The sequence below is a fragment of the Acinonyx jubatus genome, chromosome E1 (assembly GCF_027475565.1).
Source record: "Acinonyx jubatus isolate Ajub_Pintada_27869175 chromosome E1, VMU_Ajub_asm_v1.0, whole genome shotgun sequence".
NCBI classification, from domain to species: domain Eukaryota; kingdom Metazoa; phylum Chordata; class Mammalia; order Carnivora; family Felidae; genus Acinonyx; species Acinonyx jubatus.
In genome coordinates, this window is record NC_069397.1 from 57,350,844 (window position 1) to 57,366,219 (window position 15,376).

The 15,376-nt window shown below is 57.0% G+C and overlaps 1 protein-coding gene across 3 annotated transcripts in view; it reads right to left on the reverse strand.

The window, feature by feature from the left end:
• The window catches only part of RBFOX3 (RNA binding fox-1 homolog 3), a 416,501-nt gene that overhangs the window by 312,899 nt on the left and 88,226 nt on the right, over window positions 1–15,376 (reverse strand). The window lies entirely within an intron of this gene.

The following is a 15,376-nucleotide window of genomic DNA, read 5'->3' on the forward strand; positions in this document are numbered from 1 at the left end:
TATCGCCAAAGGGCAGCTGGGCTGCCCCTGCTGCTCCATCAGCCCTCCCGCTGCGATGCCCCCTAAATGATATCTGGCCCCCCTCCCCGCCTCGCCCCCCAATGCTGACCCCACCCCGTCCGGTCTGGCCCATCCCATCACTTCCTGCCTCACCCACTGGAAAGTCCAGGGCCCATCACTGCCATCATTCCTGAAACTCCCTTGTCCCTCTCTTTTTGAAAGGTGGTGCCACTCTCCAACCGTGTCCTTTGTCATTGGGAGGAAACACCCAGAGCTGCTACAGTGACCTACAAGCCAGGCGACGCCAGGTTTGGGGACCCTGACGCTTACATGATTCGGCGGCGGGGGGTGGGTGGCGGGGGCAGGGGGAGGGCTGTCTCAGATGACAAAGCCAAAAATAACGCTGCAGGGTCTCGCTGGGGCCATGGGTGCACAGCTTCCAGGTGAATCCTGCTCTGCCCACGGGACCCTCGCAGCGCCTGCCCCTCCTGCAGTCCCAGGCCTCCTGGCTGCCCCGCGCACAAGAGCGCCTCCCCCTGCACCACGCCTGTGCACCTACATAACTGCGTAACTGCATGGATCACCCCTCCCGGCCTGGGGATGTGTGGTAAGGTGGCCAGCCCCAAGCAGCACACCCTATCAAAACTGACGGCCATCCCCTTGGCATTCCCTCCTCCTTCGCCCCCTGATTTCCCCCCAGGACTTCACAGCTGCCACCCCACAGATGCACCACCCTGAAATGCAAGCACCCCGAGGGCGAGCACTTGGGACCCCAGTGCCTGGGATGTGCCTGGCACCCGGTCGGAGCTCACTCAGTATTTGTCACGGGGATGGATGGATGGATGGATGGATGAATGAATGAACGAACGAACGAACGAACGAACGAACCCCCCCACTTATTCTCCTCCACGCACACGTTCAGGCTTCTGTACAAGAGTGACCACTGTCTCCCTGGAGCCCGAATTCCCAGGAAACACGAGGGGACTGGTGGCTGCTGTTTCGGATGGGGGGGCACCTGGGCCTCGAAAGTCCTTTCGTGGCTTAATTCACTCCAACCCTGTGTGCGTGCCATCAGCAGGCAAGACAGAAACACCGCTGGGGACATCCTCTGCTGGCCAGCCCCGAGGGACCGGCTCTGGGGCAGAGTCCTGAGTCAGGCTGGCCAGGAGGGGCTCCCCCCAGCCCGCCTCAGTGGAGAGACTCCCACTGGCATGTCCCCAGAAACCCCACAACGGAGCTTTAAAAAAGGAAAGACTACCAGTTTGTTTCTTTTCCTAAAATCCAGTCACTTAAAAGGAGAACCACCCACATCCCCAACGGCAGGGCCAAGCTCCCAGAGTGATGCCCAGGCACCACGTGGCTTTGCAGTGACCGCCCAGGCCACGCACGGCACCGGGAGCTGGGCATCGGAGGGAACGGAAAACAGCCCCGAGCTCTGTGAGGCCACTTTTCAGTGGGAAAAGCAAGTGTGTGATCTGTTGTTCTAGGTCAGTGCTAAATGCAGTGACAGAGACGGCTGGGGGCAGGGCCCAGGTAAGAGAGGAGCCAGGTGGACGCAGAGGGCCCCGGGTACAGGAGGCTCCAGGTGGTGACCCAAGCTGGTGGGGCGGAGAAGGCAGGTAGGCAGGCTTGTCTTAGAACCAAATGCTTGATTCTCAGCAGCGGGCACAAAAGGTGAGGGCTGGAGTTCATTCTGCACCAGACCCACTGGAACAGGAGCAAGGCGGAGATGTGGACAGTGCCCCTGGCAGGTAAACCCAAGACGGAAAGGTGGAAAGGTGACAAGGGACAGGGAGCAAAGACGGGAAGGGGAGAGGGGCAGTACAGCAGTCCAGAGAGACCCCAAACCCCTCTGGCCCCACACTGATTGCTACGTACAATTCCTGAAATCCGGGCCACCTTCTCCAGGGTGATGCCTCACCCCCCCATCCCCCACTCGCATGCTGAGCTGTGCACCCCGTACCCCGACTCTGCACACCCACCTCGGGAGCCCCGCAGGCCCAGAGAGGAGAGGTTACTTCATGTTGCTGGGCTGTGTGCTTGCTAAGACGGGGGAGCATGGGCTGTGGGCTCACGGAGACTGGACAGGGGTAGGGACGAATAGCCCAGTGAGCAGCCCTACCTCGGCCAGGCCTTGGCCTCACCATTGGTACAGTTGCCCTTTGTTTCCTTTTTCCTTTTTTTTTTTTTTTTTTTTAGCGTTTATTTTTGAGAGAGAGAGTGTGTGAGCAGGGGAGGGGCAGAGAGAGAGGGAGACACAGAATCCAAAGCAGGCTCCAGGCTGAGGCGTCAGCACAGAACCCGATACAGGGCTCGAACCCACAAACCGCGAGATCATGACCTGAGCCGAAGCCGGACGCTCAACCAGCTGAGCCACCCAGGCGCCCCACTTTGCTTTCTTAAATGGGCCACCGTTTAACAGCTTGTCCCTGATGGCCACTGCATGTTCTCCCCACTCCGCAGAACGAGACACCATCCACTGCCCACGGTGCAGACGCTGGGGCCCCGGCCCCCGGATTTTCAGGGACACAGGACCCACCCCAGCGCGGTGCCCCAGCTCCCCACCTGCCAGGGAGAGGGACTGGCCCCACCTCCTTCTTCACAGAACAGATGAAGGTAAGAGACAAAAGGCCAGGCAAGTAAGTTGCCATGAGGTCCCCCAAGGCCCCAAGGCTGGCTCTGGGAAAAAGGGAGAAGGAAGGGGGATGAGAAGACCCGTGGGGCTCACAGCGCATGGCGGCTCTGGCCTGTCCAGCTGAAGCCCAGGGTCAAGGCCACAGCCTGTTGTCCCAAACCCAGCAGGGGAGAGAGCTGCGTCTTCCCCCTCCTCGGAACCACATTCACTGTGCCCCACCGCGTGCCAAACACGGTGCCAGGTACCCGCGGCTCTAACCTCTGCCAGAGTGTAGCCTGGGGGCCAGAGGCAGGCAGGGAGCCTCCAACTGCTGACCATCAACGTCAATGTCCTTGTGCCTCGTGCTGTAGGGGGTGGGGGACTCTGAGGCCCCCGACAGCCCAGAACCCCAGGGTCAGGACTCTTCCCCATCCTCTCGACCGACTTCTTCAGGATTCAATTCCCTTGCTTTGGCTGGGGAAGCCCTCAAAATTACTTTGGGGGTGGACAGAGGCTTAAGTTTCCCCGGAAGGCTGGACACAGGTGGTGGGGGCCCCAGAAGGATATGACACCGGAGAAGGGCCTGGAGCTGGAAAATACCAAGCGTGGTCCTACCAAGGGCAAGGGCAAGGGCAGGGAGCTGGCTGGGAAGGCGCAGTCTCAGGGAAGGTCTGTCCAAACCATTCCCACCCCTCCCCCCATCTCTGCCGCCAATTAAAGTCTCCTGGGCGTCCTGCCAGGCTCCCAGCTCTGCTCCCAAGGGGGCAGGAGGCTGGGGCTGCCTTTGGTGCCCTGGCCCCAGATGGCCTCCTATTGGGATTCTTGCCGTTAGGGAGAGAAGATGGAAAAATAAACACTGGCACTTCTGAAAAGTATCTTCTGCAAAAATAAGCCAACACGCAAATAGGCAATGGTCCCCGCAGGGGTTCCTGCTGGAAGAGACTGTGGATGATAAGGTCCTCTGGCCACCCTGCAGACGCCAGTCCTATGAGTACTGGGCAGTCGGCCCTTCCATTCCTCTCTGAGGGCCCTGTCCTCTGCACACTGCAGGGCTGGACTGTGTCGGTCCAGAAGGGATGGGGAGGCAAGGGGGGGAGGGACCGAAGGGAGAGGGAGAACCTGGCCAAATCATCCTCACTCACCAACATCATCACCATCATCACCATCATGGTCTAGACTAAACGTGGTCCCATGAGGACAGACGTTGGTTGGTCTTTCTCACCACCGTGCCTACCCGGCACGGTGCTGACACTGAGCAGGTGCTTGTGAAACGAACAGCGAAAGGAAGGAGGAGCCACATCTATGTGAACCGTGTGCAACGGGCGAACCTTTTCTGTAAAATTCCCAAACCGACAAGCGGAAGTAACCATCATCCCTTCGGGTGAGTCAGCAGGATGGTCTCTGATACCCAGAGGTGGGGGTGAGTGGCAATGCCTTCTCACTATGCGTGTGAACAGCTGAGCCCACGAGAGACCCCTCACACTTACCGCTTCCCATGCGGAGAGGGGCCCAGAAGGAAAGCATCCATTCTGGCTTGTTTCCCCCATCTCCAAAGAGAGAGACTCACCTGCACTTGGGGACCTACAGGCAGGCTGGGGACGGCAACAGTCCTTTCCAATCAGGATCATCTGGGGAAGTGGCTTTACGTATGGGATTCAAGATGAGGAACACAGGCGTGTCACTGCCCCTCATTTGATGTCTCCTCCCTGGGCCTGCTGCTGGCACACGGGCCACGTCTGGGCAGATGAGGCCCTGCAAGTTCAGGACGTGAACTCAGAGCCATTTCTCACCTGCTTGGGGACAAGGCACAGACCACCCGGCTCTCGGACACAGCCCGCAGCTTCCCCGGAAGGTTCTAGGGCCCCGGGGCGGGCAGCAGGTTCTCCTCCAGCCCCACCACGTACAAGCTGTGTGACAGGGGACCAGCTGAACGTCCCCGATCCTTTCCTCCGCAGACTTGTGTGAACGGCCTCCTACGTCCGAGCCTGCACGCGCTGTTTTATCTGCTGTAACAAAGATACCAATCGCCCCAGACACGCACCTACATTCTTGTTCCCCGTCCCAGAGAGACTCAGGAAAGGGCAGCTGCAAATCCCAGGGGACTCAGCTTGCCCGCCTCAGAACGGGGCCTTTCTCCCCAAAACCACACCTTTGCTGGCTCATTTCATTGCCGGGAAGAACCTTTTTGTCGACCAGTTCCGCCTGGCGGGAAGTAAAGGAAATCGGGAGGAACCGCGAGGATTTGCCGGAGAAACAGCAAACAGCTTGGTGGCTTGGTGGTTCCCGGAGGCAGGGGCGGGGCTGGCCAACAGGTGCCCGCTTCCCACCGCCACGTGAATCCGGCAGAGCGCTGCAACCCTGCTCCACAACGCGGTGCCATGTTCGTGAAGGTCGCCGAGAGAGGAGACCTCAAAACTCTCCGTCACGACAAGACAGGCGTGTGAATGTGTGAGGGGATGGGTGTGGCGACCACGTCGCAATCTGTACGTACAACCCATCACCAAGCTGCACACCTTAAACTCATGCAAAGTTACACATCAGCTGCACTTTGATAAAACGTGGCAAGTTCAAAGTAACGACAAAGGATTTGGTGTTCGTTTAAAACAAAACAGAACAAAACAAAACAAACACCAAACCATCCAGACCCAGCAGAGCCACCTGTCCCACCGACCATGCCGTTCAGTAGGACACGGAGCCCTCGCCACGCCCTGGGCACCGCAGCCGGCAGGCCAGGCACTACGTCCTGCCCTCACTTCTCTCCGAAGCCATTACCCCTCGCCAAGCGCGCGTGCCCCCTTCTCCCGGCTTCTGTCCCCGGTCCCTCCCTGGCACCGATCACGGGTGCTGGCACGTGCCTGTGCAATCTCTCACCTCCCCGACCCCCCTCGGTCTCTGCTTCTCCCAGACACAAGCCAACAACCAAGCTCCGAGCTTAACACAAGACTCCCGCTAAGAAAGCAGAATTTGCTGTGTCTTTAGCGGGGAGAACACCACATGGCACTTTGTTCCCATAGTAAAGATTATAGGGGACACAGAATATTCGGAATAAATGAGGCTCCTCCTTCCACTTTCAAGCCAGAAAGCAGCTTCGTGCCGGACTCCCCTCATGGCTTGGGAAATCCTGTCTCCGGCCAAAAACAACAATCATCATCATCATCATCATCATCATCATCATCATCATCTTCTTCATCATCTGGATTTTATTATTCTGGCATTTGTGACAATTCTACTGTAGCTACACTTCTTCTCCTCCTTCTTTTTAACACCAGTGTGCCTTAATAATAACAGTGCACCTTTAGGTATTGTTGGAATGCTACATTATTCAACATCTCCAACGGGAATGAGGAGGCCCTTATGTAACTCATGTGTCCTCCGGCTCTGTGTTTAAAGCTTGCGAAACGGAGGGGTGTCATTCGGGAAACAATTTTCCCCAAGGTCGGGGAAAGCAGGAAAGGCTGGGGGCTGTGTGACCCGAGTGACAGCAGGGCTGACACGGGGGGCCCAGAACCCCTGACAGGAGGCCAGGCCCCAGACCAGAAGTGTCCCCAAAATGCGACAGAACTCCAGCCCAGCTGCACGGCTGGGTTGCGCAAAAATTGTCGATGACAAGAAGCGGCCCAGGGCACGGTCCGAAGTGTTCTTAGGCGCTCCTGTGCGTTTTCCCTGCCTCCCTCACCGAATCAGCCTGGGTGCCTGTGTCTAGGAATCAATGATCGAGCCAGAGACACCTGCTTCAGACACCCAGGGAACTCTAAGGCGGCCGGTTCCTACGGTCTGGCCCTTCCCCCAAAGCACCACTCCAGCACTGAAAATCCACTGAGTCCCTCCTGTGATAGAAGCTGGGGACACAGATGAGAACAGCTCACGGGCCCATCCCCAAGGGGGTGGCAATGCAGAGGGCGGCGTGACAAGAAATCCCCGCAGAGGTGGGATAAGGGCTCGTGCAGAGACATCAAGCTCCACAGGGCAGATCTCCTGGGTGCAGCTGTAACAGGGCCTGGCACAAAATAGGTGCTCAGTAAACACATCGCAGATAAAGCATCAGTGACGGAGGCAAAGGGTATGTGGAAACCTTAGAGAGAGGCACCTCGCTCATCCCGAGTGGGTGTTCTTGCTTCCCGGAGGAGGTGGCCCACCCCAGAGGGAGTCTTAAAGACTGAGGGGGCGGATCTGGCGAGCTAGCAGGTAGGGAGCCACGCAAGAGGGGCAGGGAGATGTTTTCCGGGTCCGGGACTGGACGAACGAGAAGATGAGACCAGCCATGTAAGTCAGAATCCAGATCATGAAGCACCTTGAACACCAAGCCAAGGACTTTCAACGGCCACTTGAAGAATTTTAAGCAGGAAACTATGCAGATTTGTGTCTTAAGAAGCTCTCTCTGGTGCCGGTGTGGACGGGGTAGAAGGCGTAAAAACCAAGGCAGGAGTCTCAATCTGGAGCCTACCGCTGGTGAGCAAATGAGAAACTGAGACTCACATAAGGCAGATGGAGACCAGCGAGGGTGACGGGAAAGACTCGGGGGGCTTCAGCTGGGCTGATGATGGAGTTTGTTATATGGTTACGTGCAGACCCCGAGTTATTCTTGACAGCTCGGCATATATTAACAATTACATAATATGATTTCCCAAGGCTTGTGGGGTTGGGTTCAGATTTGGATGTGTTGTGTTTGAAGGGTCCCTGGGACATCTGGTGGGGGGTGGGGGGGTGGTTGGCAGGTGAGTGCCAGGATGTAGGGCTTAGGACACAGTCTACTTGCTTTGGGGATTGGGGCACCCGTCTCCAGGATGGCCCCTACGATCCTCACCTCCTGTCCTCTGGCGCAGTCCCCTCCTACCTTGTGCCGGGGGCTGGACACAGCAGCAGAAGTGACGGCCCCCCAGTTCTGAAATCATGCCATAAATGACATCGTCTGCTCTCATGCTGGCGGAAGCTGACCGGCACGTCGTGGGGACCCTTGAGCGGCCACACGGAGAGATCCATCCGCAGGGCAGGAACTGGGGCCTCCCTCTGACAGCCAGCATGCTGACCAGAACCCCGTGAAAGACCCTGAGCTAAAGACCTTAGCTGCTGAGACTCCCAGGCTCCTGAACCCCCCAAAACTGTGGGCTAAGAGGTGACTGCTGTTTGAAGCCACTAAGGTTTGGTATCACCATTAGATCAACAGACACCTGACGCAGGGGTTACAACAAATATCGATGCAGACGGTGGCCAAACCCCAGGGCACGAACAGCAACACCAGTGAGAGGACAGGCTGGGCGCAGAGGACAGGACAGGTGATGAGGGACACGCTGGGAGGCAGGGCTGGGGTAGGGGAGGCCTGTGCAGAGGAATAAGGGGCCCCACAGAGAAGGGAGACAGGCTGTGAAACACCACAGAAACCCCAGGAAGAGAAGGTATCCAGAGTTTCAAAAGTGTACAGCAGGGACCAGATTTCTAAGGGACCCAGTGGTCCCCTGTCCCCCAAGGGAGCCCTTCTCACTCGCTACTTCCTTGTAGGACCCCGCCCCCCACCCCCCCAGCTCCTCTCAGCCTCAAGTGGAGATCACGTCCCCAGCGAGAGGCCTGACCCGACCGCCCGACCAGACATCGTCCCCACCCGACGTCACTCTTCCCTTGTGGTACTTGCTGTAAACAGTAATTACATTTTAATTTGCTCCTTTACTCAATCACGGCCTTTGAGGGCCGGATACCTGTTCTGTTCACCACCGTAGACCCAGCGCCCGCCATACAAGGTCCTCAAATATTTGCTGGATGAATGAAAAGTGAATGAAGAAACGAATGGAAAGACCAAAACCCTGAGTCACACCTAGTGGCCCAGGTTACCCGGTGGACACAGCATCCCTTCCCACGGCCCCCTCCACGGCGCACAGCCTTGGCTGGGAGGGGAAGCAAAGCTGGGAGAGGGGAGGAAAGAGCAAAGACCCTGAGGGTATAACCCAGACGGGCTCTTCCCACCCTTGTCAACAAACGTGGGGAGGCTGTGCCACGCCCTGTGCTGGGCTGGGGGAGACCGAGGGTGCATCTCACACGGGCCCTCGGGTTGAGGGTCTAGTGGGGAAGCAGGCAGCCGGATGGGGCTGTCCCAGGGGTGAGGCCTGGAGACTGATGTCCCCTTACCTTGTGCCCCTACCCAAGAGACCCCAGGCTACCGCATGAGGGGACCACTCCCACCAGGCAGGCGGTGACAGGCCCCCTTTTGCTCCTCACCTGCAAAGCACTCGGGCCTGGCCAGGAGCGTGGGTGCACACTGCCATGATTTAAACACTAATTACAATACACTTCACTGGACGCTGTGCAGGGCCGCACAGAGCGCTGTGGTCACAGGAAGGGTGGGAGCGGGCTGGGGTGTGACCAGCTTCAAGAAGAAGGAGCAGCAGAGTGGCAGTTTGAAGGAGGGGGCTCAGACCAACTGCCTGGCCAGCTGAGGGCAGGTGGCAAGAGAAAAGGTGGCCCCGGCCTGAAGGCGTCACAAGGCCAACTGAGGAGTCAGTCCTGCCCTGCTGGCAGGCGGTGGGGGGGGGGGGGGGGGGGGGGGGGGGGCAGGCAGATTCTCACAAAGACAGCCAGAGGGCAGGGTCTGGAACCCACCAGGGGTCACAGAGCTGGAGGTCGTGATTTTCACCAGCCGGACAGGAGGGCGCAGGGAAAGAACCTAGAGCGGACCCCATAAGCCTCCTCCGTCAGCCCTGGCTGTCTGTCCACAGAGCTTTGCGGTAGAGCACGTCCCCCAAAGTGAACCCCCACACGTGCTTCCCTGGTAACCTTGGCACAGACCCGTGCCCAGGACAGGGTCTCAGCCCCTCCTCAGCACCTCCCATCCCCTTGCTTCCGCCTCTGTGGCACCTTTGCAGGCCAGGCACCCGGCTCACAGACACCCTCCTGGGTAGCACCAGGGAAAGGAAGTCACCACGGTCGAGGTGGGGGTCGAGGACAGGGACTTTCTAGTTGGTTCTCTCCGCTGGCACCGTGAGGCCTTAGGAAGCTACCTAGAAGGTGGTGGCGGGGGGGGGGGGGGGGGGGGGGGGAAGGGCAGAGAAGAGGGGGCGGGGCACAGGGTGGGGAGGGGCGGGCTCCCCAGCAGCCTGGGCTGGGCAGATAGCACAGCGGCCGCACTCAGAAGCTCGTTCGCACTTATCTCCCAGCCGCCAGGTATCTTCGCATGGGAAACATGGCATTCGGTAATAGGATTTTGATGCTGAACAGCCCAAGTTTTCTCCGAGACTGACTTTACGTCACAAATGTAGGGAATCGCGACCTTAATAGGATTCTAACTTTTAGGCAGTGGAGAGAAATGGGGAGGGCAGGGTAGAAACTCCTGGATGCCCTCCCTGGGAACACGGGGCCTGGGGGCCGGCAGGGCTGTCCCTTCAGGACACCTGCAGGGCTGGTGGTGGGAGGGGTTCAGGGTGGGCCTTGGTGCCTCTGGGTCAAGACAGCCAGGGCGCCTGCGTGGAGACGCGTTCCTTGGCTCTGTGTTGCAGAAACAGAGGTCTCTTTGGGGCCTGGGGTCCCAGAACTGGCCCCGGACCTCCATCCGGCTGCGCACACACACACAGATGTAGTCGGTGGGGCAAGTTTTTCAAATGTTCCCTTCCAAGGCCGCACCTCCCTCCCTGGGCACAGCGCTCACAGCTCCAGCCTGAGCACGGGAGAAGAACTTGAACCAGTAACGTGCTTTAAAAATATATTCTGCAGGGGCGCCTGGGTGGCTCAGTCGGTTAAGCATCCAACTTCAGCTCAGGTCGTGACCTCGTGGTCTGTGGGTTCGAGCCCCACGTCGGGCTCTGTGCTGACAGCTCAGAGTTTGGAGTCTGCTTCACATTCTGTCTCTCTCTGCCCCTCCTCCACTCATTCTGTCTCTCTCTCTGTCTCTCAAAAATAAACATTTATATATACATGGAGTCAACTGCTGTGACAACATTTGCATGGCACAACCATCCCGAGAGAATTCCCCAAGGGCCCTGCTCTGGGAAAATTCTAGCCACCAGGAGAACCCTGTCCTGGTCCTGGTGTGGGCACTGGTCTTCGGCTGTCCCCACCTGCCCTGAGCACAGGAGGCGAACACGAACAGGACGCAGCAAGAGGGATGTGGGGCAGAAACAGTGCACAGAAGGATTTCTTGGCAGGACGTGGCATTAAACCCCTGCCCAGGACAAGGCGTCGCACGTCCCTTTTCCTTGGCAACCTGAGGCACAGCGACGTCCACCTCTGAGCTTCCCACCCACGGTCTCAGGTGCTCAGCAACACTGTCACATGAACACTCGGTGTCTATCTGCCCTGTGTGGGTCTGGGTACTCTCGAGAACAGTGCCTGCCATGTGAGATGGGGCCTCTTCCTGGGAGACCTGAGTGTGATCTGCGTGGAAGCAGAGGAATGCGCCAATGACCTTGCGGGCCCTTTTTCTGCCCTGGACCTCTCTCCTGGCTGGTTGTCCCTTTGCTGCCCTCTCTCCACCAGTCTGTTAGCTCAAAGGAGCTGGGTTCTCATGGGTCTACATTGGTCAAGGCCATCACGAGAGTCCTGGTTAGGCTGGAGCCCAAGCCTTCATTCACCTACCTGTACAGCATCATCCCACTCAGGTATTTTCGCACCCCCTACCAGATCAAGGAACCTTCTGGAGATGTGGGAATGTTCCACATCTCCATGTAGGTGAGGGTTATTTGGGTGCACAGGCTTGTCAAAACTGCTTGGACTGTACGAAGAGCCACACATTTCACAATATGTAAATTACTCTCAATTTTTCAATTAAAAAAAAAAAATCACCTCCTGGGCTGATAATACATCTTGAGTCAAAGCCACTCTCTCAGTCCCTAAGGCTCTGATGGGCTGCAGAGCCTTTCGGTTGGCCAGAGTCAGAGACAGAAGCCCGATCAATACGTCTGGGAAGAGGCAATAATCAGTGTAATGATACTGCATGTGTCCCACGCTCAGGCTGAGACACCTGCCCCAGGGGGTTTCCACCAGCAGTGGGAGGAAGGCGACAGCCGCCAGCGTGCCACCCAAAGCCTCGGTCAGCTCTCTTGCAGGAAGAAGAGAAAGGGAGGAAACGCAACAAGACAGGAAGCGTCTTCATCCCAGACGCCCGACTGGCTGCCTTGCATGCGTGGGGCAGGGACTAGGATCTACGTCGGGCCTCTGTTGGTTAGGATCAGGGAGGAAGGGACACACCACGCAGGGGGGTCGGCGGCAGAGAACACCACGGGTGGGGCGTGCCCGCAGCTGTTGCCCCTCCCCTCCGGAACACACTGGCGACAGCAGAATCTGCCCAAGATCTCCCCAGGGCAAGACCGGCTGCTCCAGAACCGCAGAGGCCCCCCGACTCTCGCTCTGGCAGCAAGTGCGCCCTGGCCTTGGACAGGCCTCCCTGGAAGCAGCAGACGGTGAAGTCAATGTGCAGGAGGGCTCAGAAGGCTCACGGCTGGACTCACTGTTGATGCTGAGGGACAGACTTGAGCAGAGGGAGACAAGCGGGACGGGGAAGCAAGGGCCCTCACAGCCAGCTTCCTCACTCCTAGTTCGCAAGGGGCTCTTCTGCCCACCTCCTGCCCGGTCTTCTGAGTGAGGAACACAGACCAAGGTCTGGCCTTTCTACACAAGCCTAGGCTGATTTGGACCCTGCTGTGGTCTCCAGTCTGCTCTCCCTGAGTGACCCTGGCCATGAAATCTGCCTTCCTGGGACCAGATTTTTTCCTTCTGAGGTCCTTTGGGTGGCATTCTTACTACCCAGCAGATGAGTTTTGGCTCACGTAGAGCTCCACGAGGAAGGAAGACCTCCCCGGAAGAAGAATGGCATGGCGAGACGAGAAGTACACATCAGAAAGAAGCTGCGGTCACTGGAGACATCGACTTCATTTGTCTACCCATCCATCTGCCCATCTGCCATCCATCCATTTGTCTGTTCCTCTTCTGTCTATTGATCCGTTCACCCACCAACCTATTCATCCACTCATCCACCCACCCACCCATCATCCATTCAACCATCCACCCACCCATTCATCCATCCATCCATCCACCCACCCACCTACCCACTCGTCACCCATCCCTCCACCCACCCATCACCCATTCAACCACCCACCCATCCACCTACCCAGTCATCATCCATCCATCCATCCACCCATCCACCTATCCACGCATTCACCCATCCACAAAATAAACCCAGTAAGGGGAGGAGAAGGTCCAGGAGCAAGGGCCGGGAGGTGGCACTACAAAGACTGAGGGGTGGGGTGTCTTTGAGCCTGGGCTTGGAAGTCACATAAACCTTGATGGAAATCCTGGCTGCCCTGTCACTGTCCCTGAGCAAGTTACTTAACCTTTCCCACCTATTAAGTGGGTAACAACAACTTTCTTATCAGGTTACTATAAAAAACAAATAGGACCATGTACACAGAACACGTAGTTGAGCGACTGGTCCACGGTAAACACTAAATATACAACGGCTTCCATCACGTCTGTCAGCAGGAGCAGATTCAGGCAGCTCTCCTCACCAACCGTGGTGGTGTGCATCAATGAGACTCTAGTCCTCCCTGGCTTCATGCCCTTTGCCACATGACTGCAATTTTTTCCTACTACAGAAACAAAGCGTCTTTTTCACCCTACGTTAATCTGGGCTCAGTCATGTGATTTATTTGGCCAAAGGATGAGGCTGAAGAAATGGTGAGCCATTTCGAAGCTTAGCCCAGAAGAAGACTTGCATGTTTTTACTCATTCTCTTGTGCCTCTGCCATTGCCATGGTTGGGTTCCTGGTCCCAGGGCCGGGTGAAGGGCACAGGGAGCAGGGCTGCCCCACTCAACCCAGTCTAGAGCAGAACCACGAAGTCCTTCTGCTGATTCCAATGGACCCACGGGCTTACAAAAAATAAAAGGAAATGGTTGGTGTTTGAAGCAACTGATTTGGGAGTGGCTTGTTATGCAGCAGAGCAAACTGATACACCCCTTCCTGCTTCAATTTCCTATCCCCCTTCTCCTTTCTCTGTACCAAAAGGCATCATGTGACTTCTAGTTATGTTTCCCCTATGAGTCAGAAAAGGAGAGACTTCTGCAGGCAATCCACGTGAATTCCCTGCCTGCAGCCCCTGCTTCCCCATCAGAAACAGGAAGTGACATCACAGCTCACAGCCCAGGAGGAGGATGACCGTCATTCCCACGGAGGGAAGGGCAGCTGTCCTGTCCACATCCTGGCAATGCGGACACCAGTGCTAGGGATCTGCCTCTCTGTACACCCGTCTATCCACCTACTTTTGAAATCAAAGTAACGTGGTTTTCAGAATCTCCAGGGCGTGGGCTCTCAGACGGTGGGAAGGATGAGAATTTGTCATGGAAAGTGCTGCTAAGTGGAGATCAGGGCTGGCAGAACCGCCCCCCTCTCCCCGCTCCCCGCCGCCAGCACATCAGGGACCCCACACACACACTTGCCGTAAATCACTACCCATTCAGTCCTGCTGCCGAGGGGCTCAGAGGTCAATTTTCCATGGTTATGACAACAAAAACTAAAATTGGGTCAAACCTGAAGGGTATTATCTTCCTCCGAGCGGCTAAATGCACAAGAGTAATGAGGTTGGTTAAGCAGCACGCACCGGCCGGCAAGAGGTGCCCTGCAGACAGATTAACCAGTTAAGTGGGTGGGGCTCAGGCTGCTGCCACAGCTGCCCTGGCTGGCGAAGGGTCCTGGGCTCTTCCTCCCACTCATACCAGGAGCCTCTGGCCACACCTCAGAAGGGCATCTGAGGTGCTCCAGCCCTCCTTCCTGCCTGTGGAACCTTCACAGCTTCCAAAGAACAGAGATGTCCAACAGCTCCCGGAAACCAGACCCACGGGGGACAGACTACTCTCATTGCCGAGTCCCCTCCCGTGCCGGCTTCAGGTCGAGAGCCAAGAGGATTTAAGAGCTGAGGGGCTGCAGATTCCCCGCAGCTCAGCCCCCTCCCCCCCGGTGACATCCCAGCATTTAACTGTTGCAGACACGACGCCCATACCCCGAATTTGCATAACATGCCCTTCTCCTTATAAATTATTGATTTGTATTCCGTGTGCACGCACGCACCCCGCCTGGAACCCATCCTTCAAAGCCTCACTGTCAACAGGCTTCAAATTGGACCCATCATCTCAGGTTATGCAGTATTTATAAACTGACCTGTCCCATCACTTGTAGTTATTCTTAGAAACCTCTCTGCCTCATCTCGAGGGAGGGGGAGAGGGAGACAGGGGGAGATACTTAAAACGAGACGGTTTTCTTCCACAACTGATTTTATTTTCCACTTGTGTGACAGTCATTATTAAAATAGCGGAGTGGGTCGCGATGGCAAAGCTGTGGACAGGCCAGTGTCACCCGGCCAGGGCGAAGTGGACAGAGCGTGGAGGAGGTCGGAGAATCAGAGTCATGGCCCCATTGTCAGGCCATGTGACCACTAAGCCTGTCCCAGTGAGCCTGGATGATGAGCCTCAGTGCCTTCATCAGCAAAATGGGACGAATAAGCCTATCTACAGGATGTGAGAGAACAGCGTGAGGTTAGCTACACAAAGGGGCTCTGACAACGTTAAACGATATTCTGACAACACGGATGAACCCTGAGGACATTACGCTCCACAGAATGAGCCAGACACGAAGGACAGGCACTGTGCGATTCCACTTTTATGGGGCACCTAGAGTCATCAAATGCACAGACGGAAAGTAGGGTGGTGGGCGCCAGGGGCTGGGGGGAGGGGAGCAGGGAGCTGTTGCTTAACTGGGACAGAGCTTTGCTCTGGGAAGATGAAAAAGTTCC